At 37.5% G+C, this 18991-nt stretch overlaps 1 protein-coding gene across 9 annotated transcripts in view; it reads left to right on the top strand.

Annotated features, from left to right (window-relative positions):
- Positions 1-18991, top strand: part of FRYL (FRY like transcription coactivator) — a 292081-nt gene that overhangs the window by 23233 nt on the left and 249857 nt on the right. For all 9 annotated transcript variants that reach the window (XM_020990364.2, XM_078148492.1, XM_078148491.1 and 6 more), the window contains exon 2: positions 10242-10419. The gene's annotated coding sequence lies outside the window, so the exon portion shown is untranslated. The remainder of the gene's footprint in view (positions 1-10241; positions 10420-18991) is intronic.

The raw sequence follows: 18991 nt of genomic DNA on the forward strand, positions 1-18991 counted from the left end.
CCCTTCTGGCTGTAAATGTGATGGTCTAATCAATTTTAGATATACATATACATATATAGGTATATGTATGTATATAAAGTACCTACTATATTCTAGGCACCATGCTAAATGTTGGTGATACAACAACAACAACAACAAAAAGATAGTCCCTGCCCTCAATGAGCTTACACTCTAAAAGGCAGAGATAACATACAAAAGGAAGGTGATAAACCCCTAAATTAGTTGATTTCATGATTTGTTTAGGATTGTGGATTTTTTTGTTCAGAATGAGATGAGATAACTGAGTCTGAGAGAGGTGAAATGACTTACTTGTTCTGGGTCATAAGTTAAAAGAGGAGCCAGAACCTTAATCTCTCTTCCACTTACTTACTCTAAATCAAGTTCTTTCTCCTGATATCCACAGTACGGGAGAGGAAGGGCTAATAAGAAAAAAAAAATTGACTGCTTGGAGAAAATTTTTAATATTGTTTTTCAGATTCCTGGTTTTTAAAAAATGTTTTTATTTTGCCAGACCTGTGATTTTACTGATGTAGGGCAACTATGTCAAACTCAAAGAGAAATCATAATTAAGGATTCCTGTGGGCCTCATATTTTATTAGAAAACCACATATGTATATATTTCTTTTTTAATTAATACATCAACATAGTAAACTCACAAAGGAACTACATTTTAATCTGGTTTGGGTCCCACTTGGGAGTGGTATGTTCTTGCCTGTTTGACACTTGTGGGAAACTCCAGTAAAGAAATTACCCTAATTAATTCGGATAAGCAACTGCTCTACAACTTAGAGTCTTGGAGAGATGCCAAGGTTAGAACCAGGACTTTTGAACCCAAGTTTTCTTGACTCCAAGGCCAACTCAATGCACTGTGCCCTGGCTATTTCTGTCTTAAAATGCTATACCAAAAAATTAATTGAAAATTATTAATAAAAATAGATGCTAAGAAAGTTACATGAAATTTTGGAACCTGCCAATTATTTCTAACCTATTTTGGGCTTTAGTCCACATAAGTAGTGGACTGAAGCTATGTATAAACTTGTTTGTTTTAATGAGTGTTATTTAAAAAGAGGAATTTGTTTTCTGAAAATGTATCTTTCAGAAGAAAAACTAGTATAGAAATTTAGTCTAAAATGATTTGAAGAAACTTTTATCTCCAAGAGTTCCAGTATTCCAATATTTTCATATTGAAAGAGCCTCATGGTTCCAAGATTACTTATGCTCATTTATCTAGTCACTCTTGTTTGAGAAGGGATGGAGGTGAAAAACAAAACAAAATTGAAACTGACAGTTTTTCTTTAAGGAAAAGTTTGGAAGCAAAGTCTGTACTGGTTCCTTTAGTTCCATTTTTAGTAATATTATTATTTAATCCACAAGGTGCTAAACTTGGCACAGTAGCAAAAAAAGCATGACTTCTGATCTTGTGAGACTAATAGTCTCAAAAATTTTAAAAGGAATTTGGAAGATAGTTTATGTCAAATCTGTGGAAACATTTTCCTTTCCTTACTTGGTCTCTTCAGGGAAACTTGGAATTTGCCTCAGTTGTTTTGCATGTGATTTGCCCAATTTTATTGTGCAGTTCTTGATAGATTTTTATCTCTTATGCTTCTGGTAAGCTTTGATAATTAGGAAGTAGACCCAATTGTGTATAAAAACAGTACATGTTTTACAGGGAGTGTGTTTCCCATGATTTGCTAGTTCCCATTGTTTACCACAGAAAGGAAACCAGTGACTTCTTGTTACAACAGAACAGATAAAATTGTTCTGTAAGCATAAGACTTTTTTTTTTAACAGCTTAAGTTTTTTCACACTGGGATTAAAAGAAATTCTTCTTAGATAAACATGTTTTGAATAGAAGATGTGGATTTCTATTGTATGTTGGAACTTGACTTAATAAAAGGTAAAATATTCTTCTCTAATATCAAAATTTTAATTCTTTTAAATATTTCCATGTTTGCCTTCACTTAAATGGAAAAAAAGTAGGCTTAGGAAATTTTAAATTTATTATTTTCAGATATTTCCTTTGATATTAAAAAAACTGAGTTACAGAGGAAGAAAGTACAGTGAAGCTAGAACAATAGGTAGCAAAGTATCTACTCTTAATGTCAAGATCAGAAGAAATAATTCCATATTTCTGAGGTTGATGATAGATTTAGTAACCATATATTTATGGGAGAAGAGTCAGTGTGATAGCGAATGTCTATCAAACTGGCCCTTGGAGTTAGGAAGACATGGGAAATTTATTCTGGTTTTTAGAGATTACATTTTTGGAATCCATAGGATTCCTTTCCAGTTGTTCTTGGGTTTCTGGCAGACTTTTTGTCCAGTTCTTGGGTGGAAGAAGTTATTTACTTTCACCTTGATTTTCTTGGTTATTATTCAATCTGGTGTGAACTTCCAAGATTTTGCTGGAGTAGGTATGTGGGAAGTAGGTAGCATATAGTTTAATTAGTGTTAATTTTAGACTTAAATTTGATTCTATATTTTCCTCACAAAAGTTACTAAGTAATGTAGCTTTGTCTCATATTTATAAATCTATGTAATTTAGGAATTACTTGTTCTTGGAAAGTTTAAAAGAATTATGCTTTGAAGCTATTTGGGCTACATGGGTTTTTTTTTTCCATAAAGTATTGGTCCCATCATTTCCCGGCAAATAGAGGGAGAAGAAATGGAAGTAGTGTCAGATTTTACATTCTTGGGCTCAAAGATCACTGCAAATGGTGTCTACAGCCATGAAATTAAAAGACACTTGCTCCTTGGAAGGAAAGCTATGGCAAATCTGGACTGCAAATTAAAAAGCAGAGACATCACCTTGCTGACAAAGGTCTATAGTCAAAGCTATGGTTTTTCCAGTAGCAGTGTGGCTGTCAGAGTTGGACTGTAAGGAAAGCTGAGCACCACAGAATCAACATTTTTGAATTGTGGTGCTGGAGAAGACTTTTGAGAGTACTTTGGACAGCAGGGAGATCAAATCAGTCAGTACTTAGAGGAATAAATTCAGACTATTCATTGGAAGGACAAATATTGAAGCTGAAGTTTAAATACATTAGTCACATAATGAGACAGAAATCATTGGAAAAGACTTTGATGTTGAGAAAAATTGAAGGCAAAAGGAGAAGGGGATGGCAGAAGATGAGATGTGTCATGGATAGTGTCGTGAAACAACAAACATGAACTTGGACAGACTTTGGGAGATAGTGGATGATAGGAGGGCCTGGTGTGCTGTCTGTGGGGTCATGAAGAGTCTGACACTGACTGAGCAACTAAACAACATTTCTTTTACTTGTCATTTCTTTGTATGAAACTCATCTATTTATATTATTATTTTTGTGTTGTGTCTATTTTGACTGTTTATGTTTTATTTAATTTAATTTTTTTTGCTTTTTGGTGAGGCAGTTGGGGTTAAATGACTTGCCCAGCGTCACACAGCTAGTAAGTGTCAAATGTTTGAGGCCAGATTTGAACTCAGGTTCTCCTGACTCCAAGGCCAGACCTCTATTCACTCTGCCACTTAGCTGCTCCAACTGTTTATGTTTTTGTACATGAGCATCTGCTCTCTTACTCAGATATACAAATGGATCTATGATTCCTTTGATTTGAAGGATTCCCTCCAGCTGGAATGATGACAGATATTTTCTGAGTCTTGATAGGGCTTTGTGGCCCTGGTTGTTGTGAGGGGAAATAGGTGAAATGAGTTGATTGAGTTTGCATTCTGTGTTGAGAAGTGAGACTCTTGCAGTCTGAGCTTGTCTGTAGACTGACTAGTCATGCTGCTAGACCTAATGATTTCTGGTCCAGCTAGACTAGAAGGTGTGGTAAAAAAGAGCTCTGGCAACCCATCCTCCATACCTTTCTCCTCTCCTTCCACATCCCCCTTCCCCCACCCCCAATCAAAAGTGAATTGGAAGGTTGTGGATAGAGGTGCAAAGCGAGGCATCATAACGATTAAGGTCACTGCTGGCTCTGAGAGTCCAGGCCTATCACTATCCTTATAACCTTATCCTTATATGATTTTCTTGACTAATTTTTTTTGTTTCTATTCTTGCTTATTCTCTCATTATTCTTGGTGTTGGTTGATTAGGAATTCGATTGGTGTTATTTGATTGGTGAGAAAGTTTCTGGAGGAAACTTTCTTAGTACTTAGCCTTCTTTCCAAGATCTCCTGAGGGGCTGAAACTCCATAAATAACGCCTTGATGCATGTAACATTGAAGTAGAAAGATGGTCACAAATCAGCCTTCTGAGAAAAATTCAGTTGTGTGGCCTGTGGTGAGAAGAAGGGGCAAGGAGCCACCATTGTATAGCTTTCTAATTTTATCTAATTATTTTTGCAGTCTGCTGCTAACTAACATGGAATTGTTTCTCCCCTTTGAAAGAATACAGGTGTTGTAAAATATCCTGGAAAGTACTGGTTGACCTGTAGTTCTTTTCCTCCCCATCCTTTAAAGCCCAGCTTGTCTTCTGTAAAAAATCATTTGTTTAATCACTCTAATAATCATTATCTTTTTCTTCCCTCACATCTTGTTTAACACTTAACATGTTTCTTAAACACTTAACATGCTTCATTCAGTATCTTACTCCATAAAGATAAGAATCATGTCTTCTTTTAATCTTGTGTATACTCTGTGTCTGGCACAGTGGTCTGCCTACTAAGTGATTAATAAATGTTGATGTTAGTACTCAGTGAAAGGATTCGAGGGTGCTTGTAGGGCTCATTGAAAAGCAATACACTTTCAGTATTGTATTTCATGTACCGTATTTCATGCAGTAAAGTTTATTAACTGTATGTATTTTCATATGGGTGACTGGCATTTTGAACTAAGTTATGTCATTAGAAGAGGTAAAAACAATCATATCATTGAATTGCAATAATAATTTCTTCACCTTTTTTTCAGTTTCTAAATAGCTTACTCCCTTAATGGTTTTATAACACTGATGAAATCTATCTAGTTTGATGATACTTGTTAGCTTCTCCTTTGACACGTTAACTAATAACATAGTCCTTTTAGGTCTAAGCAGAATATTAGATTGACCATTCTTTCATATTTTAATGCTGTAGGCCAGGAGTGTCAAACATAGCCGTCACTGTTGAGTACGGCCCAAACCAGATTAAAGAGTAATTGGGAAACAGCAAAATAAATAAAAATATTGTAGAATATAAATAATATTAATATTTGGTTTTCTAACTCAGTAACCGCTTGCAGGGAACCTTTTGTATGGTTTAGTGGACCTGTTTCTGGTTGAGTTTGACGTGACTGTTGTAGGCTTCCATAAAGCAAAATCTTTGACTAGGAAAATGTTATTGACCAAAAACTTTCAAAGGTGTCACAACAATTATTTCTTGGCAAATGAGTGTAGAGATGTTCAAAGCCATTTAAGTATAATCTGTTTCTAAATTCCCTGAAATATAATTTCTGGCTTTTATGAGAGTAGCAAAGGTACCATTATGTGATGTTAGTAAAAAGAGGTTGGGGCTTAAAAGTGAAGAAACCTAGGTTCAAAACCTGACCCTGACATTTATTAGTTGTGTTAACCATGACTATCACTTAACCTCTCCAAGCCCCAGTTTCCTCCTTTAGTGATGATGAGGATACTTATACTGCTTATCTCACAGGATTGTTGTAAGGAAAGTCTTTTGTAAACCTTGAAGTGCTATTGAAATGTGAGTTGTTATTGTTGCTAGTCAATTGTAGATCTTACCATGAGTTTTATGGGGATATTTTTATCATCTTGCTTTATAATGTTATTTCATTGATTATAGCCATGGATCAAGTTGGTGTCCAGATGATTATTGCAGGAAAGAATTTTGAGAAAGTGGTTCCATCATGCATGCATCATTCTGGACTTTTCTTCTTGTTATAACGTTAAAGATGCATTGTTTAATAGTGTTTGCCTGAAGTTCTGTTCAAAATCAAATAGTAAGTACAATTTGGAGAATATTATCTATTGTCATATCTAATGAGGAAGAATTTGTAGGCTTTGGAGGAACCCATACCCCAAACACCCTGGCACAAATTCATGACATGGTGAAAGATAGTGTACATTCAAAACAAATACATAGAAATGGAACAGCAGATTTAGGGAGACGAGGATGTGCTTGTGGCCCATTATGTGATAGATGCAGAACTCAGAGATAATATTTCCTGAGTGATGTTAATTAATGGGAGTGCACTGATAAGCAGCATTAAGGAAGAAAATTATTGTCTGAAAGGTAAAAGGTCCCAACACCTCAGTTTTTATTTTGCTAATTAATTTAGCAGAAAGACAGTCAAGTTCCACAGCCGGCCAGGTTATGCAGGTAACATGTATTCTACTTAACCTTAATGGAGCGAGGCAAAAGAACACAAACTGGACTTCTGCTTCTGCGAGCCAAGATGGTGGAGTCTCTCTTACCCTCCCCTATTAACCCCTGAAAGCCCAGAGAATATCACCCCAGGAAAAACCTTGGAACAGCTGAACCAGAAGAAAGATGGGATCCAGCAGTCCAGTAGCCCAGGTAGCTTGAGGAATAAACTGGAAAGGCCCCTCTTACCTTGGGGGAAGGGGAGTAGTACAGAATGAGGCATCCTGGCAAGCTAGTGGAAAGCCCCACCTCAGCATGCCAGGAAGAGATCCTGAAGGTGGTGGAGCAGGAAAACACCAACACCTGGACCCCTTGAGTGGCTCATTGAGGGTGAGGGAACTGGTGTAAACCAGCTCAGAAAACTACCAGGTGCCTTGGCATTCTACAGCAACCGGCTCTCTCAGTGCCTCAGCAAAACTAAGGGAAGCAGTGCTCCAATGAGCCCCAGGTGAATAAACACCCTACAACATCCATGTGAAAGGAGCTGAAGAAAGCAAAAGGAAGGAAAGGCCTGGGTGAGCAGAAAATCTCCAGGAGCCACACTACCCAGTCCTACCCCTAGAGTTCCAGTGTTGCTGATTCCAGCCCAACACCAGGTAAGCTGCCAGAATCCTATAGCCTCCAACTGCCAACACTGGAGGCCCCAGCACACAAAGCCACTGACCAGGCCTTAGGCTCCCAACACAAGAAGTTTGGGTCAGTGCCCTCTGCTCTCCAGCAGGAGAGCCCAATCTCTTTAAAGGCCAGGAAAGAAGCAGACACCATGATAGATTCTTATTATGGGAAGAGTGAAGATCAAGGCAGAAATTCTGAAGAAGACAACACTGTCAACAAACCCACATCTGGAACCTCAGAAGGAATATGAACTGGTCTGAATCCCAAAAGGCCTTCTTAGAAGAGCTCAAGAAGGATTTAAAAGTCAAATGAGAGAGGTAGAAGAAAAAAATGGGAAAAGAAATGAGAGGTATGCAAGAGAGAGTCAATAGCTTGGAAAAGGAAGGACAAAAATTAACTGTAGAAAACAAGTCCTTAAAAAATACAATTGGCCAACTGGAAAAAAAGTACACTGAAGAAAACCAGTCCCTAAAAAATAAAATCGGCCAAATGGGGAAGGAGGTACAAAATCTAATAGAAGAAAGCAGTTTGTTAAAAATTAAAAGTGAGCAAATGGAAGCTAATGACTCTATGAGAGAGCAAGAATCAGTCAAATAAAAACAAAAGAATGAAAAAAATAGATGAAAATGTAAAATACCTCACTGGTAAAACAACTGACCTGGAAAATAGATCCAGGAGAGACAATTTAAAAATTATTGGTCTACCTGAAAATCACGATGAAAAAAAGAGCCTGGACAGTATCTTTCAGGAAATCATAAAGGAAAACTGCCCTGAGGTCCTAGAACCAGAGGGTAAAATAGCCATAGGAAGAATCCACCAATCACCTCCTGAAAGAGATCCCAAATTGAAAACACCAAGGAATATAGTAGCCAAATTTCCAAAATTACCAGGTCAAAGAGAAAATACTGCAAGCATCCAGAAAGAAACAATTTAAATGTCATGGAACCACAGTCGGGATTACACAGGACCTTGCAGCTTCTACATTAAAAGACCGTAGGGCATTGAACATGATAAATCGGTAAGGCAAAGGAGCTTGGATTACAACAAAGGATCAAACTATCCAGTGAAAATGAGCATGATCTTTCAGGGGAGGAGGTGGATATTCAATGAAACAGGGGACTTCCATACCTTCCTGATAAAAAGAGCAGAGCTCAACAGAAAATTTGATCTCCAAATACAAGACTCAAAAGAGACATAAAAAGGTTAACGGGACAGAAAGAAACAACATGTTATTAATAAAGGCAAACTGTTTACATCCCTACAAGGGAAGATGATACTTGTAATTCTTGAGAACTGTATTGTTATTACACCATGTTAAAGGGGTATACATAAAGGGGGTTGGTATAAATTGACTTTGATGTAATGATGAAAAAAATCTAATCAAATGGGTTAAATGGATCTAAGTAAGTGAATTAATTTGATTTAACTAAGAAAATGTACTGAAAGAAAAGGACAGGAGGAGACAGATAAGGGTAAATTACATCACAGGAAAAGGCACAAAACCCTATTACAGCAGAGAGAAAGAAGGGAGGGAGATGAGCATTGTTTGAACCTTACTCATCATATTTGGCTCAAGAAGGGAGTAACATAATCAGTTAGGCATAGAAATCTAGCATGCCCTATAGGCAGTAGGAGGGAAAAGGGGAAAGGAAAGGGAGAAAGGGAGGGGGCTAATAGAAGGGAGGTGGGACTGAGGGAGGCGGTGGTCAAAAGCAAAATATTAGTGAAGAGGGAAAAGGAGAAAGAAGAGCATAAAAGGGGGGAGGGAGGAGGAGAGGGAAGGATGGAGAGAAGGACACAGTAATCATAATTGTGAATGTGATATATGAATGTAATGGAATACTATTGTACTATAAGAAATGATGAGGGAGGCAGACTTCAGATAAACCTGGAAAGACTTGTATGGTTTGATGCTGAGTGAAGTGAGCAGAACCAGGAGAGTGTTATACATAGTAACAGCCACATTGAGTGATGACTGACTTTGATAGACTTAACCCCTTTCAGCAATACAAGGATCTAAGACATCTTCAAAAGGCTTATGATGGAAAATGCTATCCACATCCAAAGAAAGAGCTATGGAGTTTGACTGTAGATCAAAGCATACTATTTGCTATTTTTTTCTTCTGTTGTGTTTTGTTTCCTCTTTCTGGTAGTTCCTGTTATTAATTCTAATTCTTACAACAATCATTAATGTGAAAATTTGTTTAACAGGAATGTATATGTATAGCCTATATTAGATTATGCATTGTCTTGGAGAGGGAGGGAGGGAGAGAAAAATTTAAAACTCAAAAGTTTATGGAAGTGATTATTGATAAAATAAATTAATTTAAGAAAAAAGAACACAAACCAAGTTGACCTCAAGGTTTTACTTCTGGAAAGCAAGTTTCAGGACCTACATTGGGGTGTCCAGTCAAACCTGTGTCCTTCTGCTGTGACTTGGACGCTATATTTTCCTCATGGTAGATAGAGTCCTAGACCTAGCATAAGGAAAACCTAAACTAACATCCCACATCTAATACCAGCTGTGTGAGCACGGGCACAGTCATTTAACCTTTCTGAGCTCTGGTGTCCTCATCTGTAAGATGGAAATAACATAGCATGTATTACTTTTCTCACAGGGTTGTCATGAGGCTTAAAAAGAGAAACAATGTAAAGGATTTTACAACATTTAAAATATTAATATCTCTTCATTATTATTTCACAATAATTGATCTTCATAAAGATGACCCTGAGCCAACAAGAAATGGTTAAATATCACATTTTAGAAGTATTTCCATCAAAAGTGTTTTACATGTTCTGGAATTTAATGGGTTAAATCATAGCTTTCATTAGCAAGGCAGTCAGCTTGTAGTAGTTACACAAAAACAGAAGCAAGAATTAGAAAATCTGCTGCTTATTAGCCATGGCACTTAATGCTTTGAGCCTCATTTTCCTTGGATCTAAAAGTGGAGGTAAAAATACCCGTTTTTGCCTACTTCACAGGATTGTTAATAAACTTTAAGGTAGTATATAGTGTTTTTGTTGTTGCTTTAATCAATGTTTGGAAAACTTCCTTATTGCCTGAGTGTCCTGGAAAACAGGAATTTTACTATAATAAGTTTTTTTGATTAAATTCTTCATTATAAAAACTAAAATGAATGCTGATCTTTTAATCTGTTTTTATCCTATATTAGAAAATGAGTTATTAATAACCATTGTCAGTGATTTACTGATATATCACTTGGTAATTGTTGCTTCTAGTAAACCAACTTACTTATTTAATATTTTCTTTTTTCTTACTGTTCCAGAACATTCCATACTCTTCTGAATATAAGGTGAATCCTTGCTGTTGACAGCTTTACATCACCGTGCCTACTTGTATGCCCACAAATTATGTTAAAGATTGAAAACAAACTTTTAGATGGATCCTCTCCAACTCTGGTATTTTTTCAACATGTACTGTGCCTCAACTACCATTTCTAAGTGGTAAGAATGTTTTCTTTTAAGAAAGCTTTAATTTTTCTCTACACTTGTCATCTTTATGTAATTTGTTTTTTCATGCCTTTTTCTTTTTACCAATTACTGCCTATGTTGAATGTTCAGATTTGCCTGAACACTAGCTAAAAAGCCCTCATGGCAGGTCTTGGAAACTTACAAACATTCTTTACATTTTGCATCGTAAGTATTATTGGCATCATCCATAGAAAAAGTGCCCAAAAACTCTAGCACCCGGCTCATTTTCAGCATCCTTTATGATGAGACTGAGCAAATATAATTTTTTTCTTCTTTTTAGACATTTATAAGTCTTTTCCTGTTATTTGTGTGTTTGAGACCAAGGCTTATAGTCTCTTAGAATTTAGAGCTCAAAAACACTATAGAGATCATCTAATCCAACCTATTTATTGTATTTTATTTTTATTATTTTTGAATTCAATCAAAACTAAAAGAGCATTTCCATATACAAATTAGAGTAGTTACTAAGGCTTGTACAAAGTATGAATGCAATATAGCTTAGTTGATAGACTGGCTTTGAAGTCAAGAAGACCAGATCAATAATTCCTTGCTCCCCATGTGCTTAAAAAAAAAGGGGGGAAACCCCCCAAATATACATAGTCATGAAATAAGCCCACATATTACATATATGAAAGTTTCATTCTGCCCTTTGAGATTATTACCTCTGTCAGGAGATGGGGAATAGTGCTTTCTCATGAACTTTTAAAATTTTTCTTTTCAAGATTGTTGTTATTGAATAGTTTTCCAGGGTTTGCTTACTCCCCTACGCAATTACATTGGACTTCTTGCACACCCCACCCCACTGTAGAACACACTGATCAATATTGCATTAGATACAGATTTCAAGTCTTAAAAAGAAAGGTTAGCCTGGCTTCCTTCAAGGCTTAGCTTAAGTCCTACCTTTTTTAGGAGACCATTCCTGGTTCCTCCAACTTCCCTTTCAGATTACTTGGTTATTGCTATGTTGGTTCCTGCATTGAAATGTCTACTTCTTGAGGTCAGGGACTGTTTTTGCCTTTCTTTGTATACTCATTGCTTACTGGAACATTTTGTTGTTGTTGTTCAGTTGTTTCAGTTGTCTCTGATTCTTTGTGACTCTATAGACCTCTGGGGGATTGTTTTGGGCAAAGATACTGTAATGGTTTGCCATTTCCTTCTCTAGTAGCAAACAGAGGTTAAGTAACTTGCCCGAGGTCACACAGCTAAGAAATTTCTGAGGCTGGATTTGAACTCAGATCTTCCTGACTCAAAGCCCAGTGCTGTATCCACTGCATTACCTAGCTGTTCCTTCTGGAACATTTTGTTCAGTTTTTCAGTGGGGTCCAATTCTTTGTGACTCCATTTGGGATTTTCTTGGCAAGGAGCCATTTCCTTTTCCGCTCATTTTAACAGATGAAGAACTGAAGCGAACAGGATTAAGTGACTTTCCCAGGGTCACATAACTTGTAAGTGTCTGAGGCTGAATCTAAACTCAGGAATATGGGTCTTCCTGACTCCAGGCCTGAAGCCCTATCTAATATGCCACCTAGCTGCCCTCATTAGTAAGCACTCATTAAATGCTTGTGTACTGGCCATATCACTTTGCACCAGTTCACAGAAGTCTTCCTAGGTTTCCTTGAAACCATCCCTTTCATCATTTCATCTCATTTCATCATTTTGAGGCAGCACAATAGGATTTTTGTAGAGGGCTTTATGTTTATACATTTAAAAAATACTATACAGTAATTACTTCGTTCATTACTAATGAATTATTTAAGCATACACTGTATTCTCTGTATGTTTATGGAAGAAACTTATGCAAAAATATGTAAAACATTGGCACTCATCTCACAAATTTTTTTGTTTTCAAAAATACTTTTCATAAAAATGTGTCATTTGTGTTAACACAATGGTTTTGTTGTAAGTGAATTGATAATAAATATTTTAAAAATTTTATCAGTTTTAATTTCTTATAGGGTAAATATCAGCAGATGTAACACACATGAATAAAAACTTTGTGGGGTTCTTGATTTTTAAGAGTGTAAAGGGGCCCTGAGACCAAAAGGTTTTTTTTTTCTCCTGAGAATTTTTTTTGTGTGCGAGGTGATTGGGGTTAAGTGACTTGCCCAGGGTCACACAGCTAGTAAGTATCAAGTGTCTGAGGCTGGATTTGAACTCAGGTCCTCCTGACTCCAAGGCCAGAGTTCTATTCACTGTGCCACCTAACTGCCCCGAGACCCAAAAGTTTGCGAATCGCTGCTCTAACTCTTTGGATACAGTTCCAAATTGCTTACTGGAATAGCTAGATCAGTTTGCTCTACCAACTGTACATTAATGTACCTCTTTCCATATACAGCACTTTCAGCAATGGTCATTTTTCCTTTTTTTGTCACCTTTACCAATCTGATGGGTGATACAGAACCTCAGAGTTGCTTTTCTTTTCGTAGATCCCTGCATTTCGTATTTACCTATGTAAAAAGAAATTTCATCTTCTTTCCTCTTAATTTGTTCATAATGAGTATAAGCTTTCATGTCCAAATCATATATCCGTTGGGAGCCAGTCTTGGTATGTAGTGTGAAGTGTAGGTCTTCTAAGCATAATTTCTGCCAGACTGCTTTACAGTTTTCCTGGGAGTTTTTGTTGGGTAATGAGTTCTTACCCCAGTGGCTGGGGTTTTCAGGTTTATCAAATACTAAGCTACTGTGTTTGTTTGTTCCTGAATGTTATTTACATAATCTCTTCCACTAATTGACCTCTTTTTTAACCAGCATTGAATCATTTTGATGATTACTGCTTTTTAAGTATAGTTTGAGATCTAAAACTGTTGGTCCACTTTTTTTTTCCAGTTTTCCCTTGAGGGTTTTTTTTTTACACTTTATTCCTCCAGATGAATTTCATTATTATTTTTCTGGCTCTATAAAATGATTCTTAGTTAGTTTGACTTGATTGACAACTGAATAAACAAATTAATGTAGGTGGCATTATCATTTTATTAAATGATCTCAACAATTAATATTCCTTCAATTATTTAGGTCTGTTTTTATTTTTGTAGAGTGTTTTATAGTTGTATCCATGTAATTCCTGTGGTATGTCTTACTAGGTAGACTTCCAATGTTTTCTACATTCTGTAGTCACTTTAAATGAAATTTTTTCTTTCAGTCTTTTCCTTTTTGTATTGTTGGCATTATATTCTATAACTTTGCAGGTTATTGTTCCAGTAAATTTTTAATTGATTCTAAGGTTCTATAAGTGAACTATCATATCATGTGTACAAATATATAATTTTGCTTCCTTTTTGCCCATATTTATTCATTTGAATTCTTTTTTTCTTGTCTTATTGCTGTAGCTCACGTTTCTAGTACTATAACAAATTTGTTGTTGTTGTTGTCTAGTCATTCAGTCATATCTGACTGTGCATGACACTATAGACAAAGTCCATGGTGTTTTCTTGGCAAAGATACTAGAGTGGTTTGCCATTTACTTCTCCAGTGTGCCCCCATTTTACAGATGAGGAACTGAGACAAGTAGGGTCAAGTGAGTCAAGTAACTTGCCCAGGATCACACAACTAGTAAGTTTCTGAAACTGGATTTGAACTCAGATCTTCCTAACTCCAGACCTAGTGTCTATCCATTATACTTCCTAGCTACCCTTCTATGGCAAATAGTGCTAGAAAATATATTACTGTTTGCTACTATAGCAAATAGTAGTGTGGATAATGAATATCCTTGTTTCATTCTGGATCTTTTTGGAGAAGACTTTTGTTTATCCCTGTTAACTGTAATGCTGACTCTTGGTTTTATATAGATACTTCTTAATATTAAAGAAAGATCCATTTATTCCTGTGCTTTTTAAAGTATTCTTATCATAAATAGTTATTGTATTTTATCAAAAGCCTATTTTGCATCAGATGATAAAAATCATATGATTTTTGTTGTTCTTGTTATTAATATGGTCAGTTATGTTGATAGTTTTCCTAATATTGCAATCCTGAATTCCAGCCTGATTATATTTTTTGGAATGTTACAATAGCTTCTTTGCTAATATTTTATTTAAAGGGGTTTGTGTGTGTGTGTGTGTGTGTGTGTATGTCACTATTCAGTAAGGGTACTGATCTATAGATTTCTTTCTTTATTTTGACTCTCTTTGGTTTAGATATCAATACCATATTTTTGTCACAGAAGAAAATTTCAAGTCATTAACAATTTGAGCTTCCTCTTTCGAATATGTCTAATCATAAATAAACATTTGTCCATTGTGAAGTTTATATTTAGTCAATAGTCAGTAAACATTACACGTTATACTGTGCTAAATGCCAGGATACAAAGAGAGGCAAAAGATAGTACCTGCTCCAGGGGAACTCAGCAATCTCTGGGGGACATAACAAGTAAATACACATACATATGTATGTATCTGTATACACTTATGTGCAGGATAAATGGGAAATAAGAAAGGAAAGGCATTAGGATGGGGGAGGGTTAGGAAAAGCTTCCAATAAAAGATGGCATTTTAATTGGTATTTAAAGGAAGCCAGGGAGGCCAGTAGTTGAAACAGGGGAAGAGGAGCATTCCCAAGCATGGTGGACAGTCAGAAAAAATGAGCCAAGAGATTGAGTATCTTATTCATGGAACAGTAAAGAGGCCAAAGAATATTTAATGGGGAGTAAAATGTAAAAAGACTGGAAAGATAGAAGGTGGCTAGGTTATGGAAAGCTTTGAATGCTGAAAAGAAGGTTTTGTATTTGATCCTGGGAGTGATAGGGAGCCACTAGATTTTATTGAATAGCAGGGTGACATTTTCAGACCTATGCTTTTGGATCATCATTGTGGTAGCTAAATGGAAGATGAATTGGAGTGGGGAGAAACTCGAGACAGGAAGACTCACTAAGAGGCTATTGCAGTAATCTAGGTGGAAGTGATGAAGGCTTTTACCAAAGCATTGGCAGTGTCAGAAGAGAGAAAGGAGTGCAGGGGTGTGTTTGAGAGATGTTGTAAAGATATAATCGATAGGCTTTGATGATTAATTTGATATGGCATGGGGTGATGAGAGATAATGATGAGTAGAAGATGACACCTAGGTTGGCAACCTGAAGGACTGGGGTGATGGTGTTGTCCTGAACAGTAAAAGGGAAGTTAGGGCAGTGTGGGAGGGTTTAGAGAGAAGGATAATGAGTTTGGATTTGGACATATTAAATTTAAGATGTCTATTGGACATCTAATTCTAGATATCTGAAAGACAGTTGGAGGTGTGAGATTAAAGGTCAGCCGAGAGTTTGGGGCAGAATAGGTAGATTTGAGAATTATCAGCATAGAGATGGTAATTAAATCCGTGGTTGCTGATGAGATCATGAGGTGAAGGAGAATAGAGAGAGAATAGAAGAGAGCCCAGGACCCTATGGCACAGGGTGGGATCTAGATGAAGATTCAGCAAATGAGACAGAGAAGGAGCCATCTGATTGGTAGGTAGAGAACCAGGAGAGAGTGCTGCCTTAGAAACTTAGAGAGAAAAGAATATGAAAGAGAAGAGAGTGATCACAGTGTCAGAGGTTACAGAGAGGTCGAGGAGAATGAGAACTGAGAAAAGCCATTGGATTTGACAATTAGGAGATCAATAGTAACTTTGGAGAGAGCAAATGATAAGTTGGGAAGTTCGATTATAAAGGGTTGAGAAAAGAATAAGAGAGAAAGTAGAGCCACTTACTGCAGATGGCCTTCTCAAGGAATTTAGCTGAAAAGGGCAGAAGAGATATAGAATGGTAATTAGTGGGGATGGAAGGATCAAATAAGAGTTTTTTAGGGTGGAGGTGACATGGCATGTTTGTAGAGAAGGAGCAGGTAGTCAAAGATTGAAAAAAGTGATAGAGTAGGGATAACGGGGCAGTCTGTTGGAGGAGACAGGATGGAATGGGATCACTGGAGCAGGTAGAGGGGTTACTCTTCATAAGGAGTAAGGCTATCTCATCATGTGAGACAGGGATGAAGGAGGAGATAATGATAAAAGGAATATAAATAATGTAAGATGAGGAAGAAAGAAAATAGGGAGCTCATGGCAAATGACCTCAATTTTTTTCTGTAAAATATGAAGTAAGATTCTTATCTGAGACAGTGCAGGGTGGGTGGAGAGTCACTGGAGGCTTGAGGAGGGATGAAAAAGTTTGAAAGAGCCACTGTGGATAATGAGATAGTGAGTTGATGATGGAGGTATAATAGGGTTGACTAGTAGCAGTGAAGGACCAGTTGTGGTGATGCAACATAAATTTGTAGTGAACTCAGAATGGTTTATGATTTTCTCTACCTTTTTTCAGTAGCATGTGTGTAAGAATATGGGAGGAATGGTTGGAGTGACCCAAGGCTAAGGCTTAACAGGGTACAATCAACAAAATGATAAGGTGACTAGAGATTCAGGGGAGAAGAACAGTATAGTGTTGAACTGGTTCACTAGGGAGTCAAGATGGGGAAAAGAGGAAAGAGAGAGTTAGTTTAGGGGAGATGGCCTGGGAGAGAATTGAGAGGTCAAGGGATTGGGAAGTCATGGTACAGATGAAGAGTAGGGTTTTGTAAAGGAAGGCATAGGGAGAGGTGAAAGGCCAAAAGATTATGGTTCTATAAGGAGATTTCAGAATTCTTGACTATAGAAGTGGTATGTTTGTGGGTGATGGCAAGATCAAGGGTATGACCATCTTTGTGTGTGGCTGAGTTGGAGTGGAGGAGTAGCTTATGAGAAGTGAATAAGATGAGGAATTGAATGATTGGGGTGTTTGAGGGAGAGAATATATATGTATGAGTTGGGGAGGAGAGGAAAATTGCGAGCCATATACTGAACTCATTGAGGAAGGAAGGGAGTGACCTGGAGGTCTGTAGATGATAATACCAGGATTTAACAGGTTCCTGATTAATGAAGGTAGAGAGAGGATCTGGAAGTGGTTATGGGGATCAATTAATATTCTAACAACCTCATCTGGAGCTAAGCAGGGGTTGGGGGTTGGGGGGTGGGTGGGATATATGAAGGTGGAGCCAGTACTGGAAAGGGTAGCTAGGAAGGCTGTGTCATCAAAGGGGAGCCGGTTTTGGTAATAGCTAGTAGATAGAAGGAATGAGAGAGGTACAGATTTAGGATGAAGGGAAATTTCTTGCCTATGGAACAGGCATTCTAGAGGGCATAGTGAAAGGGATGGATGGCATTTGGTTGGAATTTTGGAGTGGGAAGGTTGAGGGGAATAGGAATAAGGAATCAGATAGGGGAAAGGAAATGGGATTTGTATGGTGACCTATAGGAGTGCAGAATCCCTGGGATGTGTAGGATGTGACCTGGTGTGAGAATGTTCATCACAGAGTGGAAGGAGGCTGGAGGCAAGCACAGTGAGATGGGAGGCACAGGGTCAGATGAAGGCCTTGTTTCACTACAGCTGGAGATTAGACAGGAAAGGGGAATCCAGGAGATGGAAGTTGAACCTGCACAGCAGAAGGAAGGCTGCTCCCTACTGATTTCCCTTTAACTCTTCCCTTAAGAGATAGGCACAACTAGAGATGAAAGGCCTGAAGTCAAAGGGAATGTTGCTCCTTTTTTACAAGAGACATTTTCCACATCTCAGTTGGGAGATGAAACTGGTAACAAGAGATTGACATTGTCTTGTGTTGGTACAAATGGAAGTTGTCTGGGTTTTCGGGTAACACAGCAAGAAGTGATAGACTCCTGGTGCAGGAGGAAGTCACTGTGGAGCAGATGGAAGACTCCTGCACCAGGAGTCTTGCTGCTTTCCTTCAGGGAGCATGCAAGGTGCACCTGGGTCACAGGAAGGTCTGGCTCCTCTTTTTACTTGAGGCTTTATTTTTTAAATGTTTAAGTACTTGATAATGGAGAAACACTCAATAAGCAAGCTTTAACACCTGTGTGAAGAATGGCTTAGAGTAAAGTCAGAAAGACAGTTAGGAAGCCATGGTAATTGTCCAGGTGAAAGGCCTGGGTCTGTGAGTAGAGAGAAGGGGTGAAGTAAAAACTGTGATTGGGAGATATGTGAGGGAGAGTTGAAGAGAATGTCAAGATTGTGAACCTGGGAGTTTGGGTAGGCTCTGTCACTGGTGGTAGGTTGAATTTACAGTATCTCCAGGACATTTTTCAGTTAGCATTTTTAAAGCTTAGTGTACTGTGTGCCAGGCACTATGCTAAGTGCTGAGAATATGAGAGAGGCAAAAAAATAATCCTTGCTCTCAAGTAGATCCCAGTGTAATGGAGAAGAAAACATGCAAGCAACTATGTACAAACAAGATATACATGGATAAATTGGGAGTAGTCTCAGGGGGAACGCAGTAAGATTCAGGAGACCTGGGAAGGACTTCTTGTAGAAAGTGGGATGTTAGCTGATACTTGGAAGCCAGAGAAGTCAGGAGGCAGAAATGAAGAGGGAAAACATTCTAGGCTTAGGGAAGAAGTGAAAGTGAAAATGCATAAAGTTAGGAGATAGTGTAGGAAGGTAGGCTAGTATCACTATATCAGAGTACGCCAAAGGAGGCATATAAGGAGTAAGAAGACTAGAAAGGTAGGACGAATCCTACCTTTGAATAAAGGG

The sequence above is a fragment of the Phascolarctos cinereus genome, unplaced genomic scaffold (genome assembly GCF_003287225.1).
Source record: "Phascolarctos cinereus isolate Bilbo 61053 unplaced genomic scaffold, phaCin_HiC Scaffold_9;HRSCAF=440, whole genome shotgun sequence".
In the NCBI taxonomy this organism is placed as follows: Eukaryota; Metazoa; Chordata; class Mammalia; order Diprotodontia; family Phascolarctidae; genus Phascolarctos; species Phascolarctos cinereus.